This window comes from Rutidosis leptorrhynchoides, chromosome 3 (assembly GCF_046630445.1).
Source record: "Rutidosis leptorrhynchoides isolate AG116_Rl617_1_P2 chromosome 3, CSIRO_AGI_Rlap_v1, whole genome shotgun sequence".
Lineage (NCBI taxonomy): Eukaryota > Viridiplantae > Streptophyta > Magnoliopsida > Asterales > Asteraceae > Rutidosis > Rutidosis leptorrhynchoides.
The window spans coordinates 153,211,117-153,225,624 of NC_092335.1; the positions used below are offsets into that span (position 1 = coordinate 153,211,117).

The 14,508-nt window shown below is 32.9% G+C and overlaps 1 long non-coding RNA gene across 4 annotated transcripts; it reads left to right on the forward strand.

Annotated features, from left to right (window-relative positions):
- The first annotated feature begins 5,913 nt into the window (after positions 1–5,913).
- Positions 5,914–8,568, forward strand: LOC139896915 (uncharacterized). 4 transcript variants are annotated; one of them, XR_011776368.1, is made up of 10 exons: positions 6,052–6,143; positions 6,253–6,361; positions 6,559–6,643; positions 6,730–6,845; positions 6,980–7,065; positions 7,207–7,378; positions 7,601–7,824; positions 7,921–7,980; positions 8,164–8,337; positions 8,408–8,568. It is a non-coding gene; the product is annotated as an uncharacterized lncRNA (long non-coding RNA). The 4 variants fall into 4 exon arrangements; XR_011776366.1 differs by lacking the exon at positions 6,052–6,143 and adding an exon at positions 5,914–5,966 and having other exon boundaries at positions 7,207–7,824; XR_011776367.1 differs by having other exon boundaries at positions 7,207–7,824; positions 8,095–8,337.
- The last annotated feature ends 5,940 nt before the right edge of the window (positions 8,569–14,508 follow it).

A 14,508-nucleotide genomic window follows, 5' to 3' on the forward strand; every position in this document is an offset into this window, starting at 1 on the left:
CATCATGGAAATTACCATAAAAATAATAAAAATCATAACTATGTTCGAAATCACCCTTATGGTAATGGTCGTGGTGGTGGTCGTGGTCGTGGTGGTCGTGGTCGTGGACAAAGAAATAATAATCCACAAAATTATAAAATCCAAACACCATACAATCCCATAAATCACAATGTTGAAGAAGGCTCTTCAAAGAATGTTGAAGATTCTTGTTACCGATGTGGTAAAATTGGCCACTGGTCTAAAAACTGCCGAACAAATCAGCATTCTGTTAATCGGTATCAAGAATCCCTAAAGGGAAAAGGAAAAGAAGCAAATCTTGTGGATGACCTTGATACAAAAATCACTGAGCCAACTTGTGACTATTTTAATGAATAAATTTCTAATATCTATATATATATATATATATATATAGATATCCTATTATATGCTCTCGTTAAATAAATGGTTGTAGATTTTCAATCTACACCATATCTAGTTTACTACATATTTCCTTATTATGTGCTATCGTTTGTAACATGTTTTGAATGTAATATATTGATGAATTATGTACTCATTATTTGTTTCTCATATTTTTTTTTTTTTTGAAGTTCATGATGTATACTGCTGGAGTAAAAAAATCAGTCAAATGGTGGAGATATTTGTATTGCAGACAGTGGTGCCACTCACACCATACTCAAATCTAAAAAATATTTCACAGACTTGAAAGCAACGGAAGGAACTATACATACTATATCAGGTCCTGTGGACTTAATAAAAGGAATGGGAAAGGCAAAATTCATGTTACCAAATGGTACGAATTTTCTGATAAATAATGCCTTATTTTCTCCCATGTCAAAAAGAAATTTGTTAAGTTTCTCTGACATATACCAAAATGGATATGATTATCAGTCAGTGACAACAGAAAATGAAAAATATTTAAGTATCACTGATAAGAATCGTGTAATTGAAAAACTACCAAGACTTCATTCCGGTTTACATTATACACATATAAATGTAGCTGAAGTAAATGTGGTAATTAAAGATAAATCATGTGATCCTGTAATGATCAATTTGTGGCATGAGAGATTAGGCCACCCAGGATCAACAATGATGAAAAGAATAATACAAAATACACATGGACATCCATTGGCGGATCAAAGGATCCCTCATGATGCACTTATCCCATGTACATCATGCTCACTTGGAAAGTTGATAATAAAACCATCACCTCTTAAGGTTGAAAAAGAATCACCAATGTTTCTTGAAATAATTCAAGGTGATATATGTGGACCAATTCATCCACCATGTGGACCATTTAGATATTTTATGGTTCTAATAGACGCATCTAGTAGATGGTCTCATGTTTGTCTATTATCAAGTCGAAATATGGCATTTGCAAAATTTCTTGCTCAAATTATTAAATTGAGAGCACATTTCCCTGATTATACTATTAAAAGGGTGAGACTAGATAATGCCGGTGAGTTTACGTCTCAAGCATTTAATAACTTTTGCATGTCTATTGGGATTATTGTTGAACATCCCGTTGCCCATGTGCATACACAAAATGGTTTAGCTGAATCATTAATTAAACGATTGCAGCTAATAGCTAGACCATTGATAATGCGAACAAAACTCCCAGTATCTGTATGGGGCCATGCAATTTTGCATGCTGCATCATTGATTCGCATTAGACCAAGCGCAAGTCATACATATTCTCCCTTGCAACTTGCTTTTGGCCATCAGCCAAATATTTCCCACCTTAGAACATTTGGTTGTGCGGTTTATGTCCCTATCGCACCACCACAACGCACTAAAATGGGTCCTAAAAGAAGGATGGGAATATATGTTGGATATGAAACATCTTCAATAATAAGATATATTGAACCCATGACGGGTGATGTTTTTACAGCACGTTTTGCTGATTGTCACTTTAATGAAACATTATTCCCTAGATTAGGGGGAGAAATAAAAAATAAAGAAAATGATGTTTCATGGTGTGAACCTCAATTAATGTATCTTGATCCTCGCACAAAAGAATGCGAGACCGAAGTTCAAAAAATAATGCATATGCAAGAACTTGCAAATAAATTGCCTGATGCATTTACAGATACAAAAAGAGTGACTAAATCATATATACCAGCAGCAAATGCTCCAGCTCGAATTGAAATTTCAAAAACTGGCAATAATGTTATTCTTGAGTCTTTGCCACGCCAGAAACGTGGGAGACCAATTGGTTCCAAAGATAAAAATCCTCGAAAAAGAAAATCAGCTGATAATGAGGTAAAAGAAAGTGTTCAAGAAGAACTACAAATCAATACTCCTTCTGCAGAGGAGATTGATGATGTCAATACGGAATTTTCAATCAATTACGCACATTCAAAAATATTATGGAACCGAAATGAAATGAAAAATCTTGATGAGATATTTTCATATAATGTTGCATATGACATCATGAATGATGATGATGATCCAGAACCAAAATCTGTCATGGAATGTCAAAATAGACATGATTGGGATCATTGGAAAGGAGCAATACGAGCTGAATTTGAATCACTCAATAAAAGAAAAGTTTTCGGATCTATCATTCTCACACCTAAAGATGTGAAACCTGTAGGATATAGATGGGTTTTTGTGCGAAAAAGAAATGAGAAAAATGAAGTTACAAGGTATAAAGCTAGACTTGTAGCTCAAGGTTTTTCTCAAAGACCAGGAATTGATTATGAGGAAACTTATTCTCCTGTTATGGATGCAATTACTTTTAGATACTTAATCAGCCTGGCAGTTTCTAAAAATTTAGAAATGCATCTCATGGATGTTGTGACTGCTTATCTTTATGGATCACTTGATAGTGATATATATATGAAGATACCTGAAGGATTTAAGGTATCAGAAGCAACCAATGCAAAACCCAAAGAAATGTACTCAATCAAGTTACAAAGGTCTTTATATGGGTTGAAACAATCGGGTCGCATGTGGTATAAACGATTAAGTGATTACCTGATAAGCAAAGGGTATACCAATAATCTTATTTGCCCATGTGTTTTCATTAAGAAAACAACATCCGGATATGTGATCATAGCTGTTTATGTTGATGATCTTAATATCATAGGTACAAATAAAGAGATCCATGAAGCCATTCAACTTCTAAAGAAAGAATTTGAAATGAAAGATCTCGGAAAAACTAAGTATTGCCTTGGTTTACAAATTGAACATATGCCTAATGGTTTACTTGTACATCAAACAACATATACTGAAAAGATTTTAAAATGTTTTAATATGGACAAGGCAAAACCATTAAGTACTCCTATGGTTGTTAGATCACTTAATGTTGACACTGATCCATTTCGTCCCTGTGAAGATCATGAAGATATTCTGGGACCAGAAGTACCATATCTTAGTGCAATTGGAGCTCTTATGTATCTTACAAATTGTACAAGACCTGACATTTCTTTTGCAGTTAATTTGTTGACAAGGTTCAGCTCAGCTCCTACCAAAAGACACTGGAATGGGATCAAACACATATTTCGATACCTTCGAGGAACTACTGATTTAGGATTATTTTATTCTAACGAATCGAAACAAGATTTGGTTGGTTATGCAGATGCAGGTTATTTATCTGATCCACATAAAGCTAAATCTCAAAATGGATATGTATTCCTAAATGGAGGTACCGCAATATCATGGCGTTCTCAAAAACAAACACTTGTTGCAACATCATCAAATCATGCCGAAGTGATTGCATTACATGAAGCTACTCGGGAATGTTTTTGGTTGAGATCAATGACACAATTCATTACTGATTCTTGTGGACTAGAACGCGATAAAAGTCCAACAACTATCTATGAAGATAATGTAGCTTGCATAGCACAGATGAAAGAAGGGTATATCAAAAGTGACCGAACAAAACACATACCTCCTAGATTCTTCTCATACACTCAAAATCTCATTAAGGACAACCAGATTGAAATGAGATATGTTCAGTCCAGCAAAAACTATGCTGACCTTTTCACCAAAGCACTTCCAACTGCTATTTTCAGAACACACGTTCATAATATTGGTATGAGGCATGTTCAGAAGATGTAACAACTCAGGCGTTGCCTACTTGAGGGGGAGTCAACTCTATGCTGCACTCTTTTTCCCTTAGCTAAAGTTTTATCCCAATGGGTTTTCTTTAGCAAGGTTTTTAACGAGGCAGTACTAGTTATTCTATAATAAAATTGTCATCCAAGGGGGAGTGTTATAAGTCATGGATTATAATTTTATTATTATTATAAACATTGTACAGTAAATTTTTTAGTATATATATATGTGTGTTATGAACACATAATACACACACTTAAAAAACATATATTTTTCTTTTGGCCAATCCTTTCTTTCTTCCAATTACTCATCAACCAATACCTATCAATTACTCTTCATAAAATTTCTACAGTCAAGAACCAAGCCACTAAAGGTAGTTATAAGCCTACTGAATTATAACACATACTAAATACAAACGCCATTCATCCCTTCCTACTGGCCCACGTGCACACCTCCTTCTCACAAACCCTACTATTCACCGTTTCATTCTAATCATCGCCTGATTGGCCTTCAAACAAAAACAATAACAATAATAATAAAAGAAAACAAAACTACCGTACAGCCCACCACTGTCAGACTTCTCCACCCCTCCCATTCATCCCTTCCTATTGGTCCACGTGCACACCTCCTTCTCACAATCCCTACTATTCACCGTTTCATTCTAATCATCGCCTGATTTTGGCCTTTAAACAAAAACAATAACAATAATAATAAAAGAAAACAAAACTACCGTACAGTCCACCACTGTCAGACTTCTCCATCCCTCCCACCTTCTTCAACACATCTTCTCTTCTTCATTCTTTTTAGTTCATAATCAAACCACAAGAAAAAAACCCTAAAAGTTTCGCCTCCTGCGTCGACTTGCACCAACATTTAGGTGATTTAATATGCTTCTCTTTTCCATAATATATCACACCACCACCTACCAACCATTCATCACTCTCAGCCGATATCACCACACTCACAGCTAATATCATGTTTTAATTTTGAACATAGTTTTATACGATCATCTAATTCTCTAATTTGCCTGTGATATAACTCGATATGTTTTGCAGATTTGAACAACATACTTCATATGCAGATTACAAGGTTAGAGGCAGTTTAATGAGTCTATAATTTTGATCTGCGTTAGTTTCTGTTTTCTTAATAAACCATATGTTAATCTGTTTTTGTAATTTTCTAATTCAAATTTGTATATATATTATTGGGTTTGTGTCAGCTAAGATGTTAATGTGATTAATCAGGGGTTTTATACTCAAAGATTTAATCTTTTTGATAATGATAATGAATTAGTTCTGGATACCTTAACTGTTGTTATAAGCTATGTGTTTGCTCCATTTATTAGGCGCTTATCTCTATGCGTATATATTAAAAAACTCTTAACGAGTAAATTTTGTGATCTTTTGTGTTCTTCATCTTTAAGCTTTTATCTTTATGTCGTGTTCTTCATTTTCTAGGTTGTAAATCAATCTATTTGTACATTTATATTTGTATGCTATATGCTTTACCAGTTAGTATGCTATATGAAGTTGTAATTCATTCAAGCTTGATTATAAAGTGTATAGCTTTACATCAATAACTTCGTTGTAATGCAAAGAGATTAGTGGTATTTGGATGTCTGTTTTAAAAATCAATTATTCAATTTTCAAGTCTCCATAATTAGTTAAATGAGTCTTAGATTAATCTACTTTTGCTTATGATTACCCTATATTCCTTTTTATGCAAATATAAGATTTGTATAAAAATAGTCATAGTCTATTAAATCACTTTAACAAATCATTTAGTTATGTCTTACAAATGCGTTCAATTAAACCACATTGTTACTGTTCTTCTATTTCCAGCTTAACCGATATAATCTTAGGGGGATCGTCCTTCCACGCTAAAATGAAGAAGGTTGTCAGGGACATGTAAGTAATTCAACATTTGTATTTTGCACATGAACTTCGATAATACAATGATTCATAATCATGTTTTATATTATATGCATTAAGAGAGGTGTTAACAAGAAAGTGCTTAAAGTTCATTCAATAGAATAGAAGATACGTGGTGTCATTTTCAGTCATCTTTACAATGATCCATTCTAGGTTCGAATTTCGTAACTTGGATTGTATTATTGCTAGGTTTTTTTGTCATTTAAAAAATATAAACAGTTATATGAATGAAATTAGTGTATCTGTACATATTTAATTTCAGGTTCGGGTTTTAGTTGGTTCGACGTACAAATCTGGTGTTTGAATTATCTTATTGATTAGGATTTGGATCATTTGATCACGTTGTTGTTCTCGCCTTCTCTTCTCTACAGGTAACATTCCTTCTTTTTCATTTAGGGTTTGTTTGCTATTTTTGATTGTTAAGTTTGTTCCTATTTTTGGCCCTTTTTTGTATTATTGTAATGTTCTTCGATTACGATCTACCCTTCTTTCAGGTGTGTTTTTTATTCTGTACGATTTATTCGATTTTTTATTGCGGTTTTCTTGCCTGTGATTGTTTCTTTGATAGTGTTTCACCGGAAAAAGTGACTTCCGTTTCAAACTCCGTCTAAATATTTAATTTGAAACTGCATCTCTTTATGAGATGAACTAAGGTTTCTTTTAATTGATGTAATAATCGATCCTAATTTTAGAGGTTCTTATGTTGCATATAACTTTACAATTTTCACTCTCATTTCAGTCGGCTACTATGGTTTCTGAAAGTGCTGCGAAGACGAGCTGAAGCGAAACAACAGTTTTTGAAAGAAGATCTTCTAAAATTACTTGCTAATGGACTTGATTAATGCATATGGAAGGGTAATGGTTTTTAAATTACAATATATTTTGTTTGTTACTTATATATGATAAAAATGTGTTTGTATTTGACATTTATTGAATGATTGGTGATTATTGCTTGCATTATGGAGTTTATGTTTTCATGTTGTTGGCAGATAAATAAAAATAGTGTATGTTTAGAGGGTTAAAAACAGTCAATAGCCTTTGTTCCTCTTGAAACAGAAGATTATGCTCAATACAGGTAATTACATCATTAAAATTAGTGTGTCTGTGTTACTTTAGAGATATATTAATTAACCGAGTTGCTTGTATTTTCATTTCTTATGTGATTATTTTTTTTCGAATGTTTCGTCTAATGTGTATTGTCATTTCTTTGATTTAGAAAAAATTATAGTTCAAACAATTCCAATTCATCACTGAAACTCATCCACGCTGCTCAATTGCATGCCCTAATTTCAAGCGTTTTCTTCCCCGATTTCTCATCATCTTTGCTAGAAGTCAGTTTCTTGGTTGCTCTTGGTGGATTGCTTCGATTTTCAGAATCGTATTTTCAGGTATTCTAATTTTTTATCATATCGGGTTTCCTTTCTTTTTTGTTATTCTGTTTATGTTAAATTTTGTGAAATTTGATTAGGTTTTGTTACTTAGTTTTAGATGTTTTTTCACTGTATAAGAATTTATGTCTGATGTTTGTTTTCGTGTGGAAATTTGTACAAATAGAGTTAATTTTGTTGTTGTAAGTGGTTATTGTTGTGTGTTATAATGCCACCTAAAAGGAAGTTAGGCAAGGGGTTTAAAATCTACTTCATCATCCGTGTCTGATGGTGCGAGTGGTGTGGCGTGGCATGCTCGATTCTCCGGTGGTGGAAAAGAGTCGTAACAGATGGTCGTCTAACAGAGGGTCGTCTGTTATCGAAAACAAAATGTCGTACCCTCTACTTCTGGTGTCTTACCTATCTGTGATGAAGCTACTTGGTTCCTAGGTGGATCAACTATTAATGTAAGTATGTATGTATCTTGGTATTGTTTTACTACTGTGGTGTTAGATTGTTGTTTTACTCTTTTTGTTCTTATTTATTTTGCTTCTATTTTGCAGTTGACGGTTGTTCTTCTTTGAACTTGCCCCATTCTGTCTCTCCTATGGTTGCAACTGAAGGTAGAATATATGTATTTTGATTGTGGCTTTTCATATGATTTAATATTTTTATGTAACCTGAATATGGCATGTCATATTTAGTTTATGTTTATGATATTGGTCTTTATTTTTTAGGTGTAACTGGGTACTATAATGATATCGGTGACTGTCAACGTGTCATTCATTTTTGTTGTATTGTCACAGTGGGTTGGTGCTGCACGTGATCCAAATGGAGTTTTTTCCGCCCGTTTATTTAATCTGAAGACACTTGAGATTGCTACATCACTTGATCTTGTCACTTTGAATGTCGTTGTCCGGATTCTTAAAGCATCTCCAGTTTTGGAGCGTTTTAATTTGATCATCTTAAATATTAATGAGGTACATAGTTCTCATCATCTTAAATAGGATATATGAAGCATTTGTTTATGTTTTTTGTTTGATCGTTTAGGATAATAGTTATGGGCCAGAATCGTCGGAGTTGGAACAAGTCTTGGCTCATCGTCTGAATAACATCCACTATACATTTAACCCGATTAATTTTTGAAACTCTGGTCTCATTGCATTGACAAGCTTGATCCCTCGATAATCCTTTTAAATATTCCAATGATTTTCATGATGTGCAAAATCGGGAAGTCTAAAATAGCATTTAAATTGGTTGATTTCTTTGATAAGTATTCTTATGAAGAAGAGGCTTCAAATTAATCAATTGGCTCAAGATGTAAGTGATTCTTGATTTTGTTCTTTTTATCATTATTTGTTGTGTAACAAGTATCAGAGAAAAAGAAGGGACTGGTGGCATACTACGGTAACGAATTTAGATTAAGGAACTAACAACTTGCTTAAAATGTGTGTGGGGCTGTTTCTGTTTTTAAATGGGTTAAGGCTACTTAAGGGTCATATATTTTTTCTTTTGTCCTGATGTAGGCCATATATCCAAAAAACATACTGATGTAGGTTACATACTTTTAAAAAGTGTATTGATGTAAACAAAAGGTAACCTGTTACCGGCTAAACAGGTCACCTTTTGTTTACATTGATACACTTTTTGAAAGTATGTGACCTACATTAGTATTTTTTTTTTTTTGGTATATAGCTTACATTGGAATAAAAAAAAGTATACTCTTTTTGAAGCTCAATCTATGAAATCGATCAAGGATGATTCTCTTAACAAATTGACTTTAGATTAGTGAATCATAACATCAAACGAAGTTTCACACATCATCGGAACTGATACAACAACAACAACATACCCAATCCCACGTATGTGAGGTATGGAGGAGGTGAAACGTAGACAATCCTTCCTCTATCCTAGAATAAAGAGAAATCATTTCTCCACCCCGAGTGAAACACTCACAAGAGTAGGGAAAGTCCTCCCTCTCTTTGTTCGACGGATAAAGAGATTGCTTCCAAGAGGACCTCCGGCCCAAAAAGTAGTAGAAAAAAATAATAAAAAAATAAAATAAAAAAATAGAAATAACAGATGTGATAGAGTTTGATCTCAAGTTCATCCTTAGTCGAAAACCGTGCCTGATTTGAGAACCGGATCAATCTGAGAGGTTATGGCGAAATATAAAAATACAGATGTGATCGAAATCTCTTCGTGAAATTATCTATAAATTTACAGCTCTTAAATCGAAGAAATGCGTCCGAATTTCGAAGTTATCAGGTCAACAAGTTAAGTTGGTTTATATTAACACATATTTTTAAAGTTTATGACCTACAATAGTATTTTTTTGGGTATATGACCTACATCGGGACAAACAGAAAAATATATGACCCATAAGTAGCCTTAACCTTTTTTAAATTGATGAGTTATATAGAACTTTGACTTTAATTATGTAGAGGATGGAATTCACTAATTTGACTTTAAAAACTTATATTTTAACAAGGTTTAGTTTATGATTTTGTTTAATTCACGGGTTCGAGAGTCTGCCACAAAATATGTTATGGATGTGGTTTGGTGGTCTTTTGAAGCTTAAGCATTATGTAAGCGCAAGTTTGTAATGGTTAGATACTTGGTAATGTAAATTATGGTAGCTTTGTAACCTTAACACTTTGTGATGTAAGTTAACTCTAGAATGAATACCTATGATGATATGTACTTAAACTTTGTGATTATGGATGTCAACAAATGATGTCAGTTGTGTAAGATATAATTGTTTTTAGTTGTAGTTTGTATGCCCCAAAAGATATGAAGTAAAATGTGCCGTGTAAATTGATAGCTAGCGTTAAAATCGCATAAATCTTAGAGCAACAACGCGCGAACCTATAACTCTTCTTAACAAACATTTATGACAAAATAGAATATTCACTAGCCTTTAAGAGCCCATGCGTTGCACGGCGACTCTTAATCAAACGAACCGAAAATGTATATGTTATATCAATTAACCGTGATGATAAAAATAGTATCACAAGTATTCTTGTAGATAAAATAAACATAATATGGTTAAGTTTTTTTGATTTACACAAAACACATAGATTAAGGCAATTAATTCCGATATTAGCAAAACGCAAAACACATGACAAACAGTAGCAAATTTATATGTACGTACATCACCAAAAGTACATTCCGTTTTTGTACATAATTCATTCATCCATACTGTAAAGCTATTTTGGCTGAGAATGGAAGTGATTGAGCTATGTGGATATAAATATGAAGAGAAGCTTGAGATAGCAACGTTATCATTAACCAATTACCCCAAGCTTCATCTAAGTGTATCCATTTTGACCCATTAGGCCATTACTCGAAGTAAATTCCCCACATGTTAGTCTCATGGGAAGCCTGGCGATTGCTTAAAGAGGTATGCCTACTATCTTCCATGTACCTACATATATTTCTATCGCTATAAAAGATATATATGTGGATAAATCAACAACTGATGTGTATATATATGTTTTTTTGAAGTAAAACTAAGTGTACCAAGTGTAATGGTAATATCTGTTACTAAATGTGCATATCTTCAAGACATTACACTAAACTTCAACAATTGATCAACTTGCCTGAAACTAACCTTTTCTAAAAAAAGCATCAGCACCCTTCTCTCTAATTCCGTATTATGTTAACAAAACAAAATCCAAAAATGGACAAAGAAAGGATTATATTTAGTCACACATTGCAACATTTTAAGTATAACTATCACTACCTCAATCCGAATAATGGTATGAGTTTGACATAAACAAATTCATAAGGGTATGTAGCCTGTTATTGAAACTATAATACATATATGCTAATTATAATATTCATAAGCCCAAAGCCATATTAAAATTAAAAAAATAAATTGCCAGACTTACACCATCAGCCAGAAAGTATGTGTTACAGATCAAACCCGGCCATTTTGACACATTTGGTCGCTCCTCAGCAACCTAAGATTTCTACCCTCAAGGATAGAACAAAGGCTCTTACTTGATGAGCCACTTAGGAAGGCTTTCACATATAGTGTCTGTAAGATCCACCGCAACACCGTTACCGCCGATGACAGATGATCCAGACTGCTCAAAGATCCATAAGCGACGGTTATAGATAGACTATCTAAGATAGTCAACCTTTTAAATAAATAAGAAACCAATTTGTAGGTTGATTATATGTATCCAATAACCTCCTAAATGAATTACCCTGTCACATAGATCACTATTTCAGTAATAGCTATGGTTATCATCACGAAAATATGAATATTTATAGCATTAAAACAAACAAAATAAAAAGGTATTGAAGCCAAATGACTGACTAATTTTTGGTCTGTTACCCATTTGCACAATTATATGCAAACGATCTATGTCCAAACATCTACTTATGCATAAAAATGTCATATTAATAGGTTTTGTGTGAACATATGAACTACAAAGTACAATGCTTGTAGCTAATATTTGAAAGACCTGAAACAAATAATTTCTCATTTTACAAAAGTTGAAACATATCCTTCTTTTGATTTAAGGTTCCAATTTAATCATTTACTTTGACAAAGTTACATATTATAACTTTGTAAGCGTATTTACTACACAAGTTGTTCAAATTGACCTGTATTCAAAACTTCCCATCTGTTGATGGAGCCAAATCATTAACCCAGAACCTGCCAAACAGCCCATTTTGCCACCTCAAACGCACATATTATATTAATATTTAATATGAAGTATAATATATGAAGTATTATACAAATTGACCATTCATATGCGAAACATAAGCAAAATATAAAATTAAAAGCAAGTCATTGACAAATAAAGACCAACCTGCCATTAAAATGATATTGTATTAGTATTTGAAAAAAGTAGATATGTAATGAAACGATTTATTCTTCATCGATAAAGACACGTATTTACCTATTTCACAAACTCAAAGTGAAATTAGTATTACAATCCCAAACTTCATTCATACCTTGATGAGATGATAAACATTGAATACATAAACATGAATACGATCTTCTTTAACAAAGCTAATAATGTCCGCTCAATGTACACATAAACCAAAAATAAGGAAGCACTAAATGGATAATTATTAGTTTCAAATGCTCAAATCCCTGTTATAAACAACAAAGTTACACCATAATATAGAAAATACCTTCAATCATAGGCGGTATCGAAAATGAATGTGCCGAAGAGCAATGAGATTGTGCAGTACTGGTACGAGCCCGCAAAGAGTCAACAGAAGATGTATATACACAAACATAAACAACATCACAGAACACTAATAAATCCCTTAAATAGTGAAACACACATAACAAAATACATTTAACTATAAATAACACAATAACTCACTTGCAAAACTGGGAAGTCCCACACAAAGAAAAATTTTCCATAGTAGAAACACAGCATACCTGCATATTTATTTCATTGGGCATAATTTGGTGGAACTAACTTGATGTCTATTCAACTCATCATACAAACCGGTAATGGGATGATTGAAAACTGCACAAACCTTTTCTAAGTTAGCCCATGAAACATTTAGCACAACATTGTAACCCTGCATCAGTAAGTTCATTGTTACCCTACATCAGTACGTTCATTGTTCCCCTGCATCAAAAACAAAACCATCAGTTGTAGTTTTTTTATTAATGTCCAAACAACACAGGGCTTGCCTGACCACACACCATGAACTTAATTGTCGAATAGGGAGCACGTAGGAGCGTTAAGAAGGGTTAAAGTTACCATAGTAGACATAAAAAAAATCACTTATTGAATGATTTATAGATGCAAACCATAGTGAAAAGTACCATACAAGTCAGAGTTAAAGTTACCATCTATGAATAAAAGTTTTACTATTACACTTTTACTAAAATCATTCATTGTAATAGTCGTTGACAGTTATTTGAAGTCTATACCTGTTAAAAAAGTAACACATAAAGAACCATGAAAAATGCCCTTCAAGTAGGATTTCAAACTCGTCCCACGTTGACTAATTTTTTTTATGCTTAATTCTAAAGAATATATAGTAGAATGTTCTATATGAATGCGACTCTAGATAATTTTTTTCAGATGATAGAATCTGACATTAAAATAAACATATACGCATTTTTACCCATACCGACCCGACCCATATTTTTTTTTGAACGGCAAGCTTTCGACCTGACCCATTATTACTCATATGTTTTACATTCCAATGGGTTTGAAGTTAACCGTTTGCCAGCCATACACTATTATACACACAAATTATGTAAAATATACATTTAATCATACATTTAAGTCACAATTTTGCCTTTTAGAACAACTAACCATACTGAGGTAATGGAACTTAAGTGCCATGTAGTTGGAACATATATATGCTTCCATTTACACTCACATCCACTAAAACACATCAAATATCATACTAATGTATATGACACTGACATCATCAAATCCTCTACCATATGACGAAAAGGGAAAAATGACCACTATTTAACATTCTAAAAATCAAGACAAAGACAAACCTGATAACCTTGAATTCACTATGAGATCTAACCCTAACGCTTTGATTGGTGATAAAACTCGTAACCCATTCGGTCTTGAATTCGTTGATATTTAAAATCGGATGAAACCCAGGAGTAATCAATTGACGTCGTGTCTGTTGCAATGAAGACAGACCCTCAAGATTATCCCTATACATATTCTTACAGGTTTTTAAAACTAAGAATACATGTGGACACAATTAAAAGTAAAACTCTAAGCTAAATTTATGATAGCTTGACCAGCCCAAGTAGCCACCAACAATTATATTTCAGTTTGTGAAAGTCCCAACTACATTCATGAATACTTACTGGAAATAAAAATGACTACTTAGATGGCATGCCTACCTCAATTCTAAACAACCGAAAGAAATCAATACTCAATTATAATACTCGTACTATAAGTAACTTGTGTATAGATTGAACTAAAAGGAAAAAAACGACAGTTATAGAAAACAAAAACTTACCAAAGGAATCAATCGTACTAAAAATAATAAATAAATTTATCATCATTCTAATAATTATAACAGCAATAATAATAATAACAGTAATCAAAGTAAAAAACATGAATAAATACCTGCATCTTATTATTGAAGATCAATAATGTTCATCGTAAGGATTATCTTAGTGACTAAAA